The sequence below is a fragment of the Pan paniscus genome, chromosome 15 (genome assembly GCF_029289425.2).
Source record: "Pan paniscus chromosome 15, NHGRI_mPanPan1-v2.0_pri, whole genome shotgun sequence".
Taxonomy (NCBI): Eukaryota; Metazoa; Chordata; class Mammalia; order Primates; family Hominidae; genus Pan; species Pan paniscus.
The window spans coordinates 51,644,150-51,662,682 of record NC_073264.2 but is presented as its reverse complement, the minus strand read 5'-3'; the positions used below and the strand labels follow the sequence as shown (position 1 = coordinate 51,662,682).

General features: G+C 37.4%; 1 protein-coding gene across 4 annotated transcripts in view; it reads left to right on the top strand.

Annotated features, from left to right (window-relative positions):
• Window positions 1-18,533, top strand: part of MAP4K5 (mitogen-activated protein kinase kinase kinase kinase 5) — a 116,841-nt gene that overhangs the window by 8,980 nt on the left and 89,328 nt on the right. The window lies entirely within an intron of this gene.

Genomic DNA, 18,533 nt, shown 5'->3' with positions numbered 1-18,533 from the left:
GTATAATACGTTACAAGGAGATTAAAGGTATGGAAAGAAGAAAAGGTTGAATGGTTAAGGAGGATCAGGAATGCCTGAATGGAGTGAAGAAGGCAGGTTGGGGAATTATATAAGGATGGTCAGGGTAGGCCTCATTGAAAAGTTTAGATTTGAACAGACTTGAAGGGCATTAGGGAGTTAACCAAGTGGATAACTGGGTAATCAGAGGAAGTCTTAAATCTCTTTCTTATTGAGTCACCGGAACCTGTGTCTGCAGCTGAATTCTAAGCTTAGGGGCAGGCATATTATCTAAGACACAAGCATTGCCATCATCATGCCTTATTGACTGGTGCAGGACCACAGGTCATTGTGATTTTTATTTATTTATGATTTTTTTTTTGAGACAGAGTTTCACTCTTGTTGCCCAGGCTGGAGTGCAATGGTGTGATCTCTGCTCACCGCAACCTCCACCTCCCAGGTTCAAGCGATTCTCCTGCCTCAGCCTCCCTAGTAGCTGGGATTACAGGCATGGGCCACCACGCCCGGCTAATTTTGTATTTTTAGTAGAGATGGGATTTCTCCATGTTGGTCAGGCTGGTCTCGAACTCCCGACCTCAGGTGATCCACCCGCCTCAGCCTCCCAAAGTGCTGGGATTACAGGTGTGAGCCACTGCGCCCAGCCCATTGTGGTTTTTAATTAAGTTCAGCAGTTGGTTGTAGGTTACCAAGTCTTATGTTATTTTTTTAAGCATAAATTTGTAAGCAAAGAAAATGTAGCTGTTTCTTATGTCTTCTCTCCACCAGTATACTTTGATCTTTAAATATTAAGAGTCTAGTCCAATGCCTAAAAATCTGAAGGTAATAGAAAATAGATGTATGTGATGTTATTTCTCTGACATTTGATATCAAAACATCACCTTTCTTATTTTTTGATAGTAACACAGCTGAACTATATGAATATACTGTCCTTTTTGTGTCCTGTGTCTGAGATTATCAGAGACTCTTGGTTTTCATATTTGAGTGAGAGAGTGAATAACTTGGAAAAATAGCTTAACAGTAGAAAATAAGAGATGAAGGATTGTCCTTCAAAAACTTTAAATTATATTTCTTATTAAATAAATGTTATGTTAAATGTTGTATAAGGTCACTGCGAAAATAAAACATGTTTTATTGGGATGATGTGCTACTGTTGTGGATATTTACTATTTTAAAAGTCATCTGGGTAAAATCTTATTATTTATTTTTCTTACTGTTCAGAGGTAGCCTTATTTTGTGACTGCCTAAAGAGAAAATATGGTTCTAATGGTGAATGTGAAGCTCTGAACCATACCTGGGAGCAAAATACATGTTATGAAAACTTTAAAAGAAGTAAAAAGTACTTTCAACTTGGTGAAGATAGACATAAAACAGTGCCGTCACTAGTGCAAGTATAGCGATGCATCACTAGTATAGTCCCCAAATTGACTTGTGGATACAGCTGCAACCTTGGGCTTATTCATCTAGTATTCTAGTTCTTTGTTTACATAGGTTTAGCATTTTCACTTTGATCTTCATTTCCAGTGTAATTTATGAAGACAAATGGGATAGAATACAGATTGACTTAGATTTCTTTTTTTAGTTTTGCTTTCAAAATTTAAAAGGGTTTCACTTGTAAACTAACATTGTGGTTTCAGACCAAGAACACAGAAGGAAAAACATGAACTCTATTAACAAGCGATACTTGTGTTTTTGGGGCTTTGTTGTCAGTTTGAGAACTTTGACTAAGATAAATGAATTCACTTGGTGGTATTGGACTATTTTGAGTATTTGTATATGGAGAGTGTTATTAGAAGGCTATTGCTTTCCAGTGACGTGAAGTACTAGTCAAGTTTGAGAGGGTAGATGACTCTCTGAGAAGGACAAGATGAATTTAGGCCTAATATAATTTTATTTCTGTTAAATATAATCTCTCATGGAGATTTTGAGGTGATGATGTGGGAAGCCCAGCTGATAGTCAGATCTGTCCTTGGAGGTGTTTGGGCTAGTGAGTCATACTGGCCCCCGCCTTCCAACATTTTTATGAAAATGAAATTGGATTAAAATGACTAAGAATGACTAATGTTTGTATAACACTCTCATGATCAGTGTGTGATTTGTTTCACACGATAATCTAGTGAAGTAGGTGGAACAGATGTGCTATCATCCCTATTTTACCCAAGAAGAAACTTACTGTTACCCTCAATCTTACTGTTAGTAGATGGCACTGTAAGGACTTGAATCTAGATCTTCTGATTCCAGTCTCTGCTCTTTCCATTATTCCAAGCCACCTTAGGACTGCATCTTTAAATTCACTACTCTACACATAGTCCTTAACACATTGTCTGCCATGCTGTAGGCACTATACATAGTATGGTCAGATGAGGCTTAGAAGCCTTACCCCTCTACTGAGAAATGAGGGATTTATGGACTGATTTCAATACTTAAAACTTTAGGTCTCAGCACCAGTTTTCAGATGCACTTCTTCCTGGTTATCACTTGGTCATTACTCTGACCCTCATGTTTCCATTCAGAGCCCAGGCTTGATTTACCTTTACTATCAAGATGACTTTGCCCGGGTGTGGTGGCTCACACCTATAATCCCAGCACTTTGGAAGGCCAAGGTGGGTGGATCACCTGAGGTCAGGAGTTTGAGACCAGCCTGGCCAACATGTTGAAACCCCGTCTACTAAAAATACAAAAATTAGCTGGGTGTGGTGGTGGAAGCCTGTATTCCCAGCTACTTGGGAGGCTGGAAGTGGGAGAATCACTTGAACTGGGAGGTGGAGGTTGCGGTGGGCAAAGATCGCGCCACTGCACTCCAGCCTGGGCAACAAGAGTGAAACTCCATCTCAAAAAAAAAAAAAAAAAAGATGACTTTGCCGATAGCCACCTTACAATACAAATAACTAAAACCAGAAACGGTCCCGTTTTTGGTTGCTGCATGTTCTTCCTGCTGTGCCTTCTCTTGTCCTCATTTTGTTGGAACTTTATATTTATGTTTATTGTTAATTAACTGAGTCCTATAAACTAGGCTCTGTAATGCTGTTATAAATTATAAAATGTGAATTATTTCAGGCAGATAGAATAACCTGCCTTAAGTAGCATTAGCTAGTTTTGTTTGCTTCTCTCTGATTTAGGATAATTAGGACTGCCTGAGAAGGATTGTGACTTCCAGCTTTGTCTTTTTTTGAGACAGAGTCTTGCTCTGTCGCCCAGGCTGGAATGCAGTGCCATGATCTCGGCTCACTACTACCTTCACCTCCCGGGTTCAAGCAATTCTTCTGCCACAGCCTCCTGAGTAGATGGGACTACAGGCGCACGCTGCCATGCCCGACTAATTTCTTTCTTATTTTAGTAGAGACGGGGTTTCACCATGTTGCCCAGGCTGGTCTCGAACTACCGACCTCAGGTGATCTGTCCACCTTGGCCTCCTAAAGTGCTAGGATTACAGGCGTGAGCCACCACGCCCGGCCAAATTTTTGTATTTTTAATAGAGACAGGGTTTCACTATGTTGGCCAAGCTGGTCTTGAGCTCCTGACCTTGTGATCCACCCGCCTCGGCCTCCCAAAGTCCTAGGATTACAGGTGTGAGCCACCACGCCCAGCCCCAGCTTTGTCTTATGAAATAATGTGTTATTTCTCACATGCATGCATCCCTTTGTTGGTGCCCCGTGCCTTCTTGACCCCCTTATTAACTCTTCATGTATCCAAATCAGAAAGAATCATGTGTAACTTAATATATTTTTAAAGACATCTTTTAATGAACTAGTTTTGCATTTTCAGCTTTGGTTCTTCATTGTAATACATGCTAGAGATGTTTGGGTCCTTTACCAGTTTTTTCCAGGAATTGTTTCCTGTTATTCTTAATGTAGTAGTAAAGATCTACAGGTAGGACTCACCTTCCTATATGTTTGTCTCTCTCTTCTTGCCTTGGCATAGATAGCCTTCTTTTACCTACCTTTTTATTTTCAAAATACATTTTAAGTGATACATGTTCATTTTTTATTTTTATTTTTATTTATTTTATTTATTTTTTGAGATGGAGTCTCACTTTGTCACCCAGGCTGGAGTACAGTCGCACAATCTCGACTCATTACAACCTCCGCCTCCCAGGTTCAAGCAATTCTCCTGCTTCAGTCTCCCGAGTAGCTGGGACTACAGGTGCGTGCCACCACACTTGACTAATTTTTGTATTTTTATAGAGACAGGGTTTCACCGTGTTGGCCAGGCTTGTCTCAAACTCCTGACCTCAGGTGATCTGCCCTTCTTGGCCTCCCGAAGTGCTGGGATTACAGGCATGAGCCACTGTACCTGGTGATACATGTTCATTTTTAAAACTATATAGGAATGAAAAATTACTTGTGTCTCCTTTACCAAGAGATAAACATTCCCAGCTTTTAAAAATTCATATTAAGGACATACGTATAAATCATAGAATAGATACGTATAATAATATACAGTATATATTATATAGATGTATATGTGATAACGTGCTTTTAAATTTAACAATATATAACAACTTTTTGTCAGTAAATATACATATTTAATACTTGTGTATTATTTTCTTGTATAGTTATATAATTTTTAATTCATTATATACAAACATACGAGCAATTGCCTCCAGTATTTCTTTATTGTAAATAATGCTGGGATCAGTATCCTTGAACAGATTTTTTTCACACAATCTTAATTATTTCTTTAAATAAATTTCTAGAGCTAAATTTCCTAAATTGTCTTAAAGGTTTTGGTGAATTTTAACCAATTATTCTCCAAAAAAATTTGCACCCATCAACAATGATTGAGAGTTCACATCTTCCCTACCCTGAAACTCAAGCCCTTTCCTCCCTTTCCTTTGCCATTAAGACCTCCAGATAATTAGTTCAATTTAAGTAATCCTCTGTAAGTAATTCTTCTTTTAATAAAATCAGTCTGTGTTAGAAAAGAGTTGGGAGAAACCTTTTCAGAGACAGATGAGTATCCTAATAGATTGGGCGGAAGACCTGAGATTGAAGTCATGTGAACAGATTTTGGGTCATTCTAAGGGAAGGCTTTAGGCTCTGAATCTGTCTGCCTGGGAGTGGGGAAATTGTGCAGTATAGCCTCCTTCCGTGGGATGGGAAGCACCTGTCCAGACCTGTATAATTGTGTGGAAGCCAGCCTGGAAGTAACTTGCTCCACAAAAATTAAGGAGTTTTGCACCGCATGTTCTCGCTTATAAGTGGGAGTTGAACAGTGAGAACACAGGGACACAGGGAGGGGAATAATACACACTAGGGCTTGTTGGTGGTGGGGGGCGAGGAGAAGTAACTTAGAGGACAGGTCGATAGGTGCAGCAAACCACCGTGGCACACATATACCTATGTAACAAACCTGCACATTCTTCTGCACATGTATCCTGTAACTTAAAGTAAAAATTAAAAAAAAAAAAATTAATGAGTTTGGGAGCTAGCAGGGAACCTGTGGCTGGCACATAGTGCATATAACCCCTACCTTGTCCTTTACAAATGGTCATTTATAACTTCTTATTTAAATAATAAGGATATACTGTGTTTGGAAGTAGTTGGTCTTTTTTTTGGACGTTTTAATTGCTAGAGAAAACTTTCTTATATGGATCTAAAATCTGCCCCATTGAAACTCAGGGCAGGTACAGATATTTTTATTCATCTTAGTAATTCCTTGCTGTTACTCTACTAATATTATCCTTGTATCTGAGGTACCTGATGCTTCAGAGGTGCTCAGTGAATAAATGTTAACTTGATGTAGTGATTAAAGCCTTTCTTTTTCCCAAAATGATTTATAATAAAAGTAAAATGAAGCACTTTCTTTACTCTTGTCAGAGGATAAAATATTGCATTCTGTTTTGGATCGAACACTTTCAACATTTATTTTTTGTTTTATTTTTTGAGACGGAGTTTCACTGTCACCCAGGCTGGAGTGCAGTGGCGGTATCTTGGCTTACTGCAACCACTGCAACCTCCGCCTCCCGGGTTGAAGCAATTCTCCTGCCACAGCCTCCCACGTAGCTGGAACTACAGGTGCCCACCCATCATGCCCTGCTAATTTTTGTATTTTTAGTAGAGACAGGATTTCACCATGTTGACCAGGATGGTCTTGAACTCCCGACCTCAAGTTATCTACCCACCTCGGCCTCCCAAAGTGCTGAGATTACAAGTGTAAGCCACCATGCCCAGCCTCAACATTTATTTTTAAAACTTAAAAATATTGTAGGCTGGGCGCGGTGGCTCATTCCTGTAATCCCAGCACTTTGGGAGGCCGAGGTGGGCGAATCACCTGAGGTCAGGAGTTCGAGACCAGCCTGGCCAACATGGTGAAACCCCGTCTCCACTAAAAATACAAAAATTAGCTGGGCGTGGTGGCACGTGCCTGTACTCCCAGCTACTCTAGGGCCTGAGGCAGGAGAATTGCTTCAACCCAGGAGGCAGAAGTTGCAGTGGGCGGAGATCACGCCACTGCACTCCAGCCTGGGTGACAGAGTGAGACTCTGTCTTAAAAAAAAAAAAAAAAAAAAGTATTGTAATTTTGTAGAAACCTGAAAAAAAGAAATGTTGCCTTTGTTGTCATGAATCTAATGTTATAACTACTATCATTTTTGTTGGACATCAAACTTTGAGCACATAATCAAAGTAAATAATAACTAGACTGGTGGGAAGGGTCTAGAATTTATATGGCATGGCATATTGAAAAATTTGTGTTTTGTCTGTAGGTAGAAGCAAACTTATATTTTTATCTGAGCAGAGTTAGAATTAGAGCTTAGGCCTCCTGACTTTCATAGGGACTCAATACTTATTGAATAAATTAATGAATTTAGAGATCTGAATTTGTCATATAGTAGAAGGAGTAGGTTAAGTCAGTGTTATCTTACAAACCAAAACTGGGACCACTGAAGAGAAATTATTGGATAATATATTTGCTTATCGCAGAAAAGCCTTTATACAACTACAGTTATACTAAAAATGAATGTATTAGACCACCATAGATTAAGTAGAAGAGATTTGCTCTTTAAAAGAGAGATTAGATTGGATGACTTTTAAAAAATTCCTGCAAACTGAGATTCCAGAGAATAGTGTCTCTGTAATAGTTTCATTTTAACTTTGTCTATTTTCACTATTCCATAAGTGTGGCTAATTTTTTAGGATTCTGTTCTTGATCCTCCTTTCTTCTGACTACTTATTCTAAGTAATCTCATCCACCTGCCTTCATTCAGTAATGTTGATGATGCCCAACTCTGTTTTCAGTCCAGGTTAGCTCTTGTTAAGCAGCTTATAGGATATCACTAGATTGGTTTTCCATAGCAAGTTAAAATTTTAAGTATGTCCAAAACTGAGCCCCCATCTGTATCCCTCTCCCCGCCACAGAATGTGTGCTTCCTCCTAGGTTTGTCATCTCAGTAAATGGGACTACTGTCTACCCAATTGTGCAATCCAGAACAGGAATTATTCTTGACTTGCTATTTCTTTATGTTTCACAGATAGTTTACCAGTTCCTAATGGAGACAAGCTTGGATTACAGTATGGCACTGGAAATAGAAGGAAGCGTGTGGATTTGGCTTATAAGTTTAAGCTGTCAGGATTTGCTGATATGTCAGATGTGAAGAGTGTGAAGGAAAGAAATAAAGAATGACCTGGATTTTGGGCTTAAGTGAGTGTGGTGGATACGGTAAATTTGATTTAGATTAGGAAGATGTGGGAATGAAAAAGTTTGTGGGAGAGGGATAATCGAGTGTTCTGTGTTAGACACATTAATGTTAAGGTGCCTGTCAGGTTTCCATGGATGTAGGAGTCTGGAGCAAAGTGAGGAGAGAGATGTGCCCTAGAAATAGATGGTTGGCTGCATAGGTGAATGTTAGATAAAGAAAAGATGCAGTTCCGTGATCAGTTAGGATAGGTGAGAGAAGAGGGGTTAACAAAGAGGCTGAGGGATCATTGAAAGTTTGAAGCAAGAGGAGTGGAATAGTTCTTATAAAAAGTGGAAAATAAAACCTATACAAGAAGTTGTAGTTTGGGATTTGTGTTGATTTGAAAGTAAGACCAGTTAGCATGATTTTGTCATTTTTTTTCTAGTAACTGTTAGCTATTTGATGCCAGTGTGGGATTAGTGGATAATTGGAATTAATCAAGATTAGGATTTTGCCAGGCTAGTACAATAGAGGGAAGAGGAAGTTTAATCCTGATAGGTAAGGGAGGATGTATGGAGTTGAGAGAAATAATTGGTGGTCATGGAGAAATGCATTGGCAAATTGATGAGGTGGGAGAATGGCTGGAATGGGAGGACTAGAATAAGTGAGCTGAAAGGATAGGAGATAGTGATTAGAAAGGAAGTATAATGTTAATTAGGTCAGGGAATGAAAAGTCAGAGTAGTTCCGGATATTGAAGTCACTAAGAGTGGTGGAGGCAAGAGAAAGGATAGAGAGGAAACTGTGAACCAGGGGTCATAAAATCTTAAAAGAATAAGGATGACTGGCTAGGCACAATGGCTCACGCCTGTAATCCCAGCACTTTGGGAGGCCAGGGCGGGCAGATCACAAGGTCAGGAGATCGAGACCATCCTGGCCAACATGGTGAAACCTCGTCTCTACTAAAAATACAAAAATTAGCCTGGCGTGGCGGCGAGTGCCTGTAGTCCCAGCTACTCGGGAGGCTGAAGCGAGAGAATTACTTGAACCTGGGAGGCAGAGGCTGCAGTGAGCCAAGATTACGCCACTGTACTCCAGCCTGGGCGACAGAGCGAGACTCCATCTCAAAAAAAAAAAAAAAAAAAAAAAAGAATAAGGATGACCAAGAAGTTAGTATATGATAGCTACAGGAAGATAGGCGGTGATACATTCTGTCCTGAGCGTCAAAGGAATCTTAACTTTCACCATTCCCTCTTTATACCTTTATATTCCCTTAATGCAAGGTAGTTTTGCTCTTTTAGACTGCCCATGTTTTCTCTTGTCTTTACACCTTTGCCTGGAATTTTGCTATCCATAATCTCTTACCCACCACTCCTCCCAGGAAAGTCTTCTATTAGGTCTCAGTTTAAATTTACTTTCTCCTGGAAGCTTTTTCTTCAATCTAGTTTGACTGGGCTCAGAATCCTCCAATGTTGACTTGTGTCATCTTTGAGAGCATTTTTCACACTCTGTAGTATTTACTGTTCCCTTCTCTGTCTTTCTAACTGATAAAAGTTTTCGGAAGACAGGAACTGTTTTTGTTTCATTACATTCCTAGTATTAACACAGTACCTGGCACATAGTAAGTATTAAGTAATGTTTGTTGAATAAATGAACCAGTTAAAAACAGTGTTTCAGCCGGGACTAGTGGCTCACGCCTGTAATCCCAGCACTTTGGGAGGATGAGGTGGGTAGATTACTTGAGGTAAGGAATTTGAGACCATCCTGGCCAATGTGGTGATACCCTGTCTCTACTAAAAATACAAAAAAAAAAATTAGCCAGGCCTGGTGGTGCCTGCCTTAGTCCCAGCTACTCAGGAGGCTGAGGCACGAGAATTGCTTGAGCCTGGGAGGTGGAGGCTGCAGTGAGCTGAGATCACACCACTGTGCTCCAGCCTGGGTGACAGAGCAAGACTCGGCCTCAAAAAAACAAAAACAAAACAAAACAATAACAGAGAAAGCAATGTTCCATAAAGTATTGAGTATAGAGGTTTTACAGCCTATGACATAGTTGACTTTTCACTTTTATTGTGGATTAATCAGCTACTTTGTATTTTTCAAACCTTATGGGTGCTGTGTTGCTTCTTTTGTATTGTAGATCATGTTCTTAAATCTGGAACACATAATTATGACCCTGAGAAACAGTCACTGGCCACTGGAGATAGCTTGTTAAAAATATTGAGATGTCTGGATTTTCTGATGTTATGTTATAGAATAAAGGGGCATATTTAAAACTGAAGTCCACAGTTGGCTTAATGGAAAAGTTTTGTGACCCTAAGAATGTGCTGGGAGAAAGTTGTCTGGGGTAGGATGAGAGACCCAATGTGAAGAACAGAGAAATACAGGAGCTTTTTCATTTTTCTTCATGATGATGGTCTTGGTTGCCATAGCTTTTAGATGGCTGTCCTTACTTGCCGGTTTTTTTTTTTTAGCCCCAGTTTATAAAAAATTATCTTTCAACTTCATGAATACTAGGATGTATTACTATGTATTGATTCGTGTCTTCCAATTCTGTGTTGAAACCTTGTAGGTAAAATGTTTAGACTTTTCTTCATTAATTTTTAGTTTTCATTAAAAATTTTACAGCATGTAGAAGAGTTCATAGTTTACAAAACTGGCAATTGCATAATATTACTGAAGTAGAAATGGCTTAATTAACATCTTTCAATTTTTTTTGTTTGTTTAAGTGGAAATCCATAGGTAACTTTTTACTATTAGTAAGATTGAAGACTGGAGGGCTTGAGTTGAAATACTTCCTTCGTAGTAAATTGACTTGGAAATATGAATTAAGAGATGAAAAGGAATTGCATTAGCAATGCGAATAGAAAATTAATTTAATTGGAATGATTCTATTGTGGATTTTATAGTGATATTGATTCCATTCATTATGAGTTTATCTTTTCCACATAATAATTTCAGTTCCTGATTAATAAGAGTTAAATAAGACCTGTAACTGTACTGTTTTATTAGATTTCTAGGTGTTTAGTATATCTTAAGTCTGAGTATTAGTGTATACCAAAACCCTACTAACATGAATAGGAATCAGAAATATAGTTAGATCTTTTTTGTGTAGTTGCCGTTGTACTCCAGTTAGTTCCTTTTATAAACATAATGCAGGATCTTTCAATTCTTGTGTATTAAAGTTAAAAACAAAAAGAATTGAGAGTATCACATTTAACTTGTTGGAAAGAAATGGTGGATTTCAAAAACTGGTACTCCAAAACTCTTTTGGATTATAGCGCGAATTTGTATAGTTAAATTTCTGAAAGATCTCTTTAGTAAATTGAATCTGTAAGGTCTCTGTTTAGAAGATCTCTTTTTCTGAAAGCCTCTTTGCCTTTCATTATAAAAGAGCCTGGTACTGCTTTCTGTTTTAAAAATCCAGCTGGAAAATTACAGAGCACAAACATTTGCCCATCGGTTCTTCATTTGGAGAAAACAGAAATATGTCTTCAAGATGGAGGCTGACATTTAAGTATTTATTCCTATCAGCGGGAGCTGTAGTTTGTATTTTTTGCATTTTACTTCTGTAACCACATATAATATATCTTGGCTTCTGCGTGGTGTAACTGTAAAACACCATCTTTATTTTATGTCATTTTGTGATTGTTGTTCAAATCCTCCAATGATCTGTTTCTGAGCCCCTCAGAATCTCTAAAAAAATCAAGGTATCCTTGCCTTTTCTTTTTGGCTCCATTAAATTGAAATATAAATGGTTGACTCTAATAATAAAAATTGGCTCATAAATGTGTCTGAAAATGTGTATTCTTTTCAAAAATAATTTATCTTTAAATTAATAGACAATTTTTTAGTGCAGTTTTAGATTTACAGAGTAATAAAGCACATAGTACATAGAATTACATTTAGCCAACCCCTGAATTCCTGTATAGTTTTGTCTTTTATTAATTGCGTTAATTTATAATCTTGCGTTAGTGTGGTACATTTGTTATAATTATTGAACCAATATTGATATATTATTAACTATAGTTCATAGTTTACATAAAGATTCACATTTTGTGTTGTATAGTTCTATGGGTTTTGACAAATACGTAATGAGATGTGTCTATCATTACCATTTCATACAGAATACTTTCACTCTCCTAAAAATCCCCTGTGCTTCACCTATTTGTCTCTTTCCTTCCTCCCCTAAACCCCAGACAACCATTGCTTTTTACTGTCTCTGTAGTTTTGCCTTTTTCGGAATGTCATAGAGTTGGAATCATACACTTTGTAAGCCTTCTTAGACTGGCTTCTTACACTTAACAATATGCATTTAGGATTCTTCCGTATCTTTTTGTGGTTTCCATTTCTTCTATTATTAAATTTAATTTAAAAAAATTGACAGTTGTACATATGGGTAAGATTCATAGTGACTCATAGTGATGTTTCAATACATAAAATTTGTAGTGATCAGGAAAATTAGCAAATCTATAATCTTAAACATTATCCTTTCTTTGTGTTGGGAACATTTGGTATTTTCCTGGCTATTTGAAACTATGTAATATGTTATTGTTAACTATAGCTATCCTGTAGTAGTAGTATAGAACACTAAAATTTATTCTTCCTATCTAGCTATTGTTTTGTATACTTTAACAAATTTCTCCCTATTCCTCCCTTCCCCCTACCCTTCTCAGCCTCTAGTATTCTCTGTTCTACTTTTTACTTTTATGAGATTAACTTTTTTTAGCTTCCACATGTGAGTGAGAACATGTGATGGTTAACTTTCTGTTCCTGGCTAATTTCACTTAACAGAATATCCTCCATTCCATCCAAGTTTCCTCAAATGACAGCATTTCATTCTTTTTTATGGCTAAATAGTATTCCATTTTGAGTATATATAATCAGATTTTCTTTATTTATCATTGTTGGACACCCAGGTTCATTCTGTGTCTTGGCTGTCGTGAATAGTGCTGCAATAAACATTCCACTGTATGGATTTACCACAGTTTGTTTATGTATTCACCTATTGGAGGACATCTTGATTACTTCCAGTTTTGGGTGACTGTGAATAAAGACTGCTTTAAACACTTATGTATAGGTTTTTATGTGGACATAACTTTTTAGCTCAGTTGGGTACATGCCAAGGACTGGGGTTGCTGGCTGGCTCATAAGGTAAGACTATGTTTAGCTTTGTGAGAAACTGCCAAAGTATCAAGGTTTGTGTTCTGTCCATATGTGTTCTTAGGACTCAACCTAATTAAAAGTTTGGAAGGATATACTCTAAACCATTAACAATAGTTATTTTGGAAGATGAGATTGGGATGTAGAGGGACTGTCATCTTTCACTGATTTATATTATTTTAATTTTTCTACCACAAAATCTTACTTTTGTAGTAATTTTTTCCAAATAATTTTCTTCAAAATACTTTAATTCATCATAGTATGACTCAACATAAGTGAAAAAAGTAAGACTATTTAAAATAATGTATTGTCAGTTTCATAGCATTTTCTAGTTGTGGAAGATTTTAATTTTTTTAAGAGAGCAATAACCTTCCTACAACCATGATTGTCTATTCAACAAATTTGTAGAGCATCTACCATGTGGCACAGCCTTTCAAAGGATCATGCCTAGAGCTAAGATGACAACACACTTAATCCAGCCTTAGGATACCAGGGAGACTTCCTGGAGGAGGTGATAACTAAACTGAATTCTGAAGGACGAGTCTGAGTTAACCAGGCCAAACGGGGAGGGAGGCGGGGAAAGGAGAACGTACCAGAATGAGGACAGTTTTCAGATCAGAGACCGAGCTATTCACTTCTGATTAATCTGACTAAAATCAGAATTAATTGTTCCAAACTCTCAGAGAAGCATATTAGATCTTTTCATGTTGTTGACTCTTGTTTAATAATTGGTAACCGAGAAGAATGGAGTCATTTTCTTTTGGTTCCTCAAAGTAAGTGGCAGTGAATGGCAGAATGCATTGCCCAAATGCCTGTTTTTGCTTGGCATAATGAATTGCCTGAAGATATTTTGTTGTTGAAAATGTGTTTTAGCATCAGTCATTGTCATATGAGTTGAACATTGTATTCCTTACCTGAAATGTATAATCTTGAATTTTTCAACCGTCACAATTTGTGAGTGTACTTTTGTAACTTTCTTGTGCCTTTATGGCACTTATACTTAAATCTTTCTTCTCAATTTGTAAACTTATACTGTATGTTCAAAGATGTTTTTCTGTTTTCTGTAGGAGTCCTGCGAAAATTTTAAATGAAAAAACAATTTAAATGATCTCTTAGGTGGATAGGGAAAGAGGGAAAACCAGGGTACTGACATTTAGACATAGAAGTGGCTATTATGTTTGCTAGATTATGACGTGAGTTAAAATGAGAGTTCATTGAATCTGTGTTTTTTTTTTTAATTCCAGTTCTTTAGATGGATTTTAAACATATTAGAAGGCTACTAACTTTTATTCAATAATTTTTTTCAGAATGTTTAAAATACTACTGTTTTCTTTGGATCAAATTCAACTCTAAGATTATTTCTTTAAGACATTAAATGTGTAATAGTTCACCTTCTGTTACATTGAAAATTATCACGGAGAAATTTAATGTGAAAGAGGATTAGTATATTGCTTTGTTAATCTGTTTTCAGTAGATTATTTTGTTAATCTATTTCAACAAAAGTTACCACTGTTGCTGATCTGTTAAATATTACACAATTAATACTTTTCTCTAGTATCTGTTGCATTTAAAAAAGAAAAAGAATTCTCGAATTCTGAAAAGGGGCACTGAAATATTGTCATCAGAATACATTAGGTATTTCTCCTAATGCTATCCCTCCCCCTGCCCCCCACCCCATGACAGGCCCCTGTGTGTGATGTTCCCTGCCCTGTGTCCAAGTGTTCTTTTTGTTCAATTCCCACCTATGAGTGAGAATATGTGGTGTTTGGTTTTCTGTCCTTGTGATAGTTTGCTCAGAATGATGGTTTCCAGCTTCGTCTGTGTCCCTGCAAAGGACATGAACTCTTCCTTTTTTTATAGCTGCATAGTATTTGATGGTATATATGTGTCACATTTTCTTAATCCAGTCTATCATTGATGGACATTTGGGTTGGTTCCAAGTCTTTACTATTGTGAATAGTGCCACAATAAACATACGTGTGCATGTGTCTTTATAGTAGCATAACTTATAATCCTTTGGGTATATACCCAGTAATGGGATCACTGGGTCAAATGGTATTTCTAGTTCTAGATCCTTGAGGAATCACCACACTGTCTTCCACAATGGTTGAACTAGTTTACACTCCCACCAACAGTGTAAAAGTGTTTCTATTTCTTCACATCCTCTCCAGCATCTGTTGTTGCCTTTTTTTTTTTTTATACTTTAAGTTCTAGGGTACATGTGCACAACATGCAGATTTGTTACATATGTATACATGTGCCATGTTGGTGTATTGCACCCATTAACTCTTCATTTACGTTAGGTATATCTCCTAATGCTATCCCTCCCCTCTCCCCCCACCCCACGACAGGCCCCAGTGTGTGATGTTCTCCACCCTGTGTCCAAGTGTTCTCATTGTTCAATTCCCACCTATGAGTGAGAACATGTGGTGTTTGGTTTTCTGTCCTTGGGATAGTTTGCTCAGAATGATGGTTTCCAGCTTCATCCATGTCCCTACAAAGGACATGAACTCATCCTTTTTATGGCTGCATGGTATTCCATTGTGTATAAGTGCCACATTTTCTTAGTCCAGTCCATCATTGATAGACATTTGGGTTGGTTCCAAGTCTTTGCTATTGTGAATAGTGCCACAATAAACATATGTGTGCATGTGTCTTTATAGCAGCATGATTTATAATCCTTTGGAATGGAGGGATGGAGGAAAATCTACCAAGGAAATGGAAAACAAAAAAAAGCAGGGGTTGCAATCCTAGTCTCTGATAAAACAGACTTTCAACCAACAAAAATCAGAAGAGACAAAGAAGGGCATTACATAATGGTAAAGGGATCAATTCAACAAGAAGAGCTAACTATCCTAAATATATATGCACCCAATACAGAACACCCAGATTCATGAAGCAAGTCCTTAGAGACCTACAAAGAGACTTAAACTCCCGCACAATAATAATGGGAGACTTTAACACCCCACTGTCAACATTAGACAGATCAGCGAGACAGAAAGTTAACAAGGATATCCAGGACTTGAACTCAGCTCTGCACCAAGCAGACCCAATAGACATCTACAGAACTCTCTACCCCAAATCAACAGAATATACATTCTTCTTAGCACCACATCGCACTTATTCCAAAACTGACCACATAGTTGGAAATAAAGCACTCCTCAGCAAATGCAAAAGTACAGAAATTATAACAAACTGTCTCTCAGACCACAGTGCAATCAAACTAGAACTCAGGATTAAGAAACTCACTCAAAACTGCTCAACTACATGGAAACTGAACAACCTGCTCCTCAATGACTACTGGGTACATAACGAAATGAAGGCAGAAATAAAGATGTTCTTTGAAACCAATGAGAACAAAGACACAACATACCAGAATCTCTGGGACACATTTAAAGCAGTGTATAGGAGGAAATTTATAACACTAAATGCCCACTAAAGAAAGCAGGAAGGATCTAAAATTGACACCCTAACATCACAATTGAAAGAGCTAGAGAAGCAAGAGCAAAAACATTCAAAAGCTAGCAGAAGGCAAGAAATAACTAAGATCAGAGCAGAACTGAAGGAGATAGAGACACAAAAAACCCTTCAAAAAATCAATGAATCCAGGAGCTGGTTTTTTCAAAAGATCAGCAAAATTGGATTCTAACTCTTGACTCACCCCTGGCAGCCGGATGGCCTTGGGCAGGTCTGCTTTACTAAACTAAGTCTTTTTGTGTTTAAATAAATAGAATTAAGTAATGTATATGAAAGTTCCTGCAAACTGTAAAGCATTACAAACATAATTGCCATCATTATTACGGAATTCATCTTCTAACACATTTTATGATTTACTGAACAATATGCCCAGGAAGTCAATTATCACTGCTTGTTCTGGCCATATTTTTTATACCTGAGTCTCACTGGCATGTGAATTGGCTGAGAGGTGGACAGGCTAAATCTATGTGCACATATCCTTTTATGACCCAAGGGAAATTTTAGGAATTAGAAGAAGACCTGAGGCTAACAGACAATTCTTATGTCCAATGGCAGAAAGAGGAGAGGGTAGGAATGGTGTGAGGCTTCTGGCTGACCCCTGCTCTCCTTTTTGTAAATGTGTTCGTAGTTAGGAGAGAAGTAACTGTAACTATGAAAGAGAGGAGTTAAAACGCCTGCTCTTCTTTCCTGAGACCCCTTCTTACCGTATTCAGTAGATTTAGTGAGGAAAATGTGAACTTATCACAAAGTAGTTGCAACTTCTGCTGTTGAAAATTATTTTCTTGCCAGGCCTGGTGGTTCACTGTAATCCCAGCACTTCAGGAGGCCAAGATGGGCAAATTACTTGAACCCAGGAGTTTGAGACCGGCCTGGGCAACATGGCGAAACCCGTCTCTACAAAAAGTACAACAGTTAGCTGAGTGTAGTGGCAGGTGTCTGTAGTCTCAGCCACTTGGGAGGCTGAGGTGGGAGGATCACTTGAGCCCAGGAGGCAGAGGCTGCAGTGAGCCAAGATCCTGTTGCTGCACTCCATCCTGGGTGACAGAAGTGAGACCCTGTCTCAAAACAACAAAAACCAAACAAACAAAAGACAAATTATTTTTCTTTCTGTTTGTGTCTTTTCCTCTGTATATCTCTCCCCCATTCTATTCTTTTTCTCACCCTCTGTATGTCATTTTTAAAAGGATCTCTTTGAAGGCACTCTTCCCTACTTTATCATTCTTCTATTCCTTTCCCTTTTTCTCTTCTTTCCTCAGATAATTTGACTTATTTAATTTGGCAGATTAGTATAACTATACTTTTCTATTTTATCATGTCTTTTTCTTGTTTTTTTCTGCCATTTGAAAGTTGATATTCAAATCTAATATAGTAAATGAAAAAGGTCATAAATTAGTAAATTCCATTTCCACATATGATATACCACGGGGTACGATGAAAATGAGCACTCATATTAACAAAGAGAGTATAGTGGTAAAATGTTTTTAGACTATTTGATGGTATGTGTTCATATTCACAACCTTTGACCTAGTAATACCGTATCTTAGAATCCATTTAAAACAAATATGTCTTAAATAATGAAAAGACTATATGTAACATCCTTTATGTCCAGCAATAAAGAGGATTATTATATGGACTATGTTATAATCATTTAATTTTCACCAACAATAAGTTTTGGCAGACATGGTTTTAACATCCAAGGTTTTAACATCCAAGGTCGATGACAGTAAAAATTCGCACAGTGTTTTAGAGCAATATGGCAACATACCCATTATAAGTCCACATACCTTTTGGTCTCACAATTGTATGTCTAGGTTGCCTTCCTTATAAGCTGATCTATGGTAAAATATTGGTAATGATATTCATTGCAGTGCTAATTATAGTAAGTTTGTTGATATTTTGTTAAATAGTAAATAGTTTCTCTTCTAGATATTTAACTGAAGGAAATAAGGCTGTGGATAGATACAAAGCTAAGATATATGTATCCCTATTTTTATAACTTGAAAATAATATTAAAATTGTAAATGCCCAACAATAGAGGGTTGGGTAAATTATATATCCTGTCAGTGGAAAATCAGGCAGCATTTGTAATCATGTCTTAGAAGACTATGATGGGGTCATCTTCTTCCATAATGCACATGCATATATATATGTGTACAAGAAAAGAGATGCATGTACACTGAAATGTTCACTGTTTTTCTCTAGGTAGTTAGATACAGATGATTAAAATTTTTAATGACCTATGATTATGTTTTCTGATATAAATAA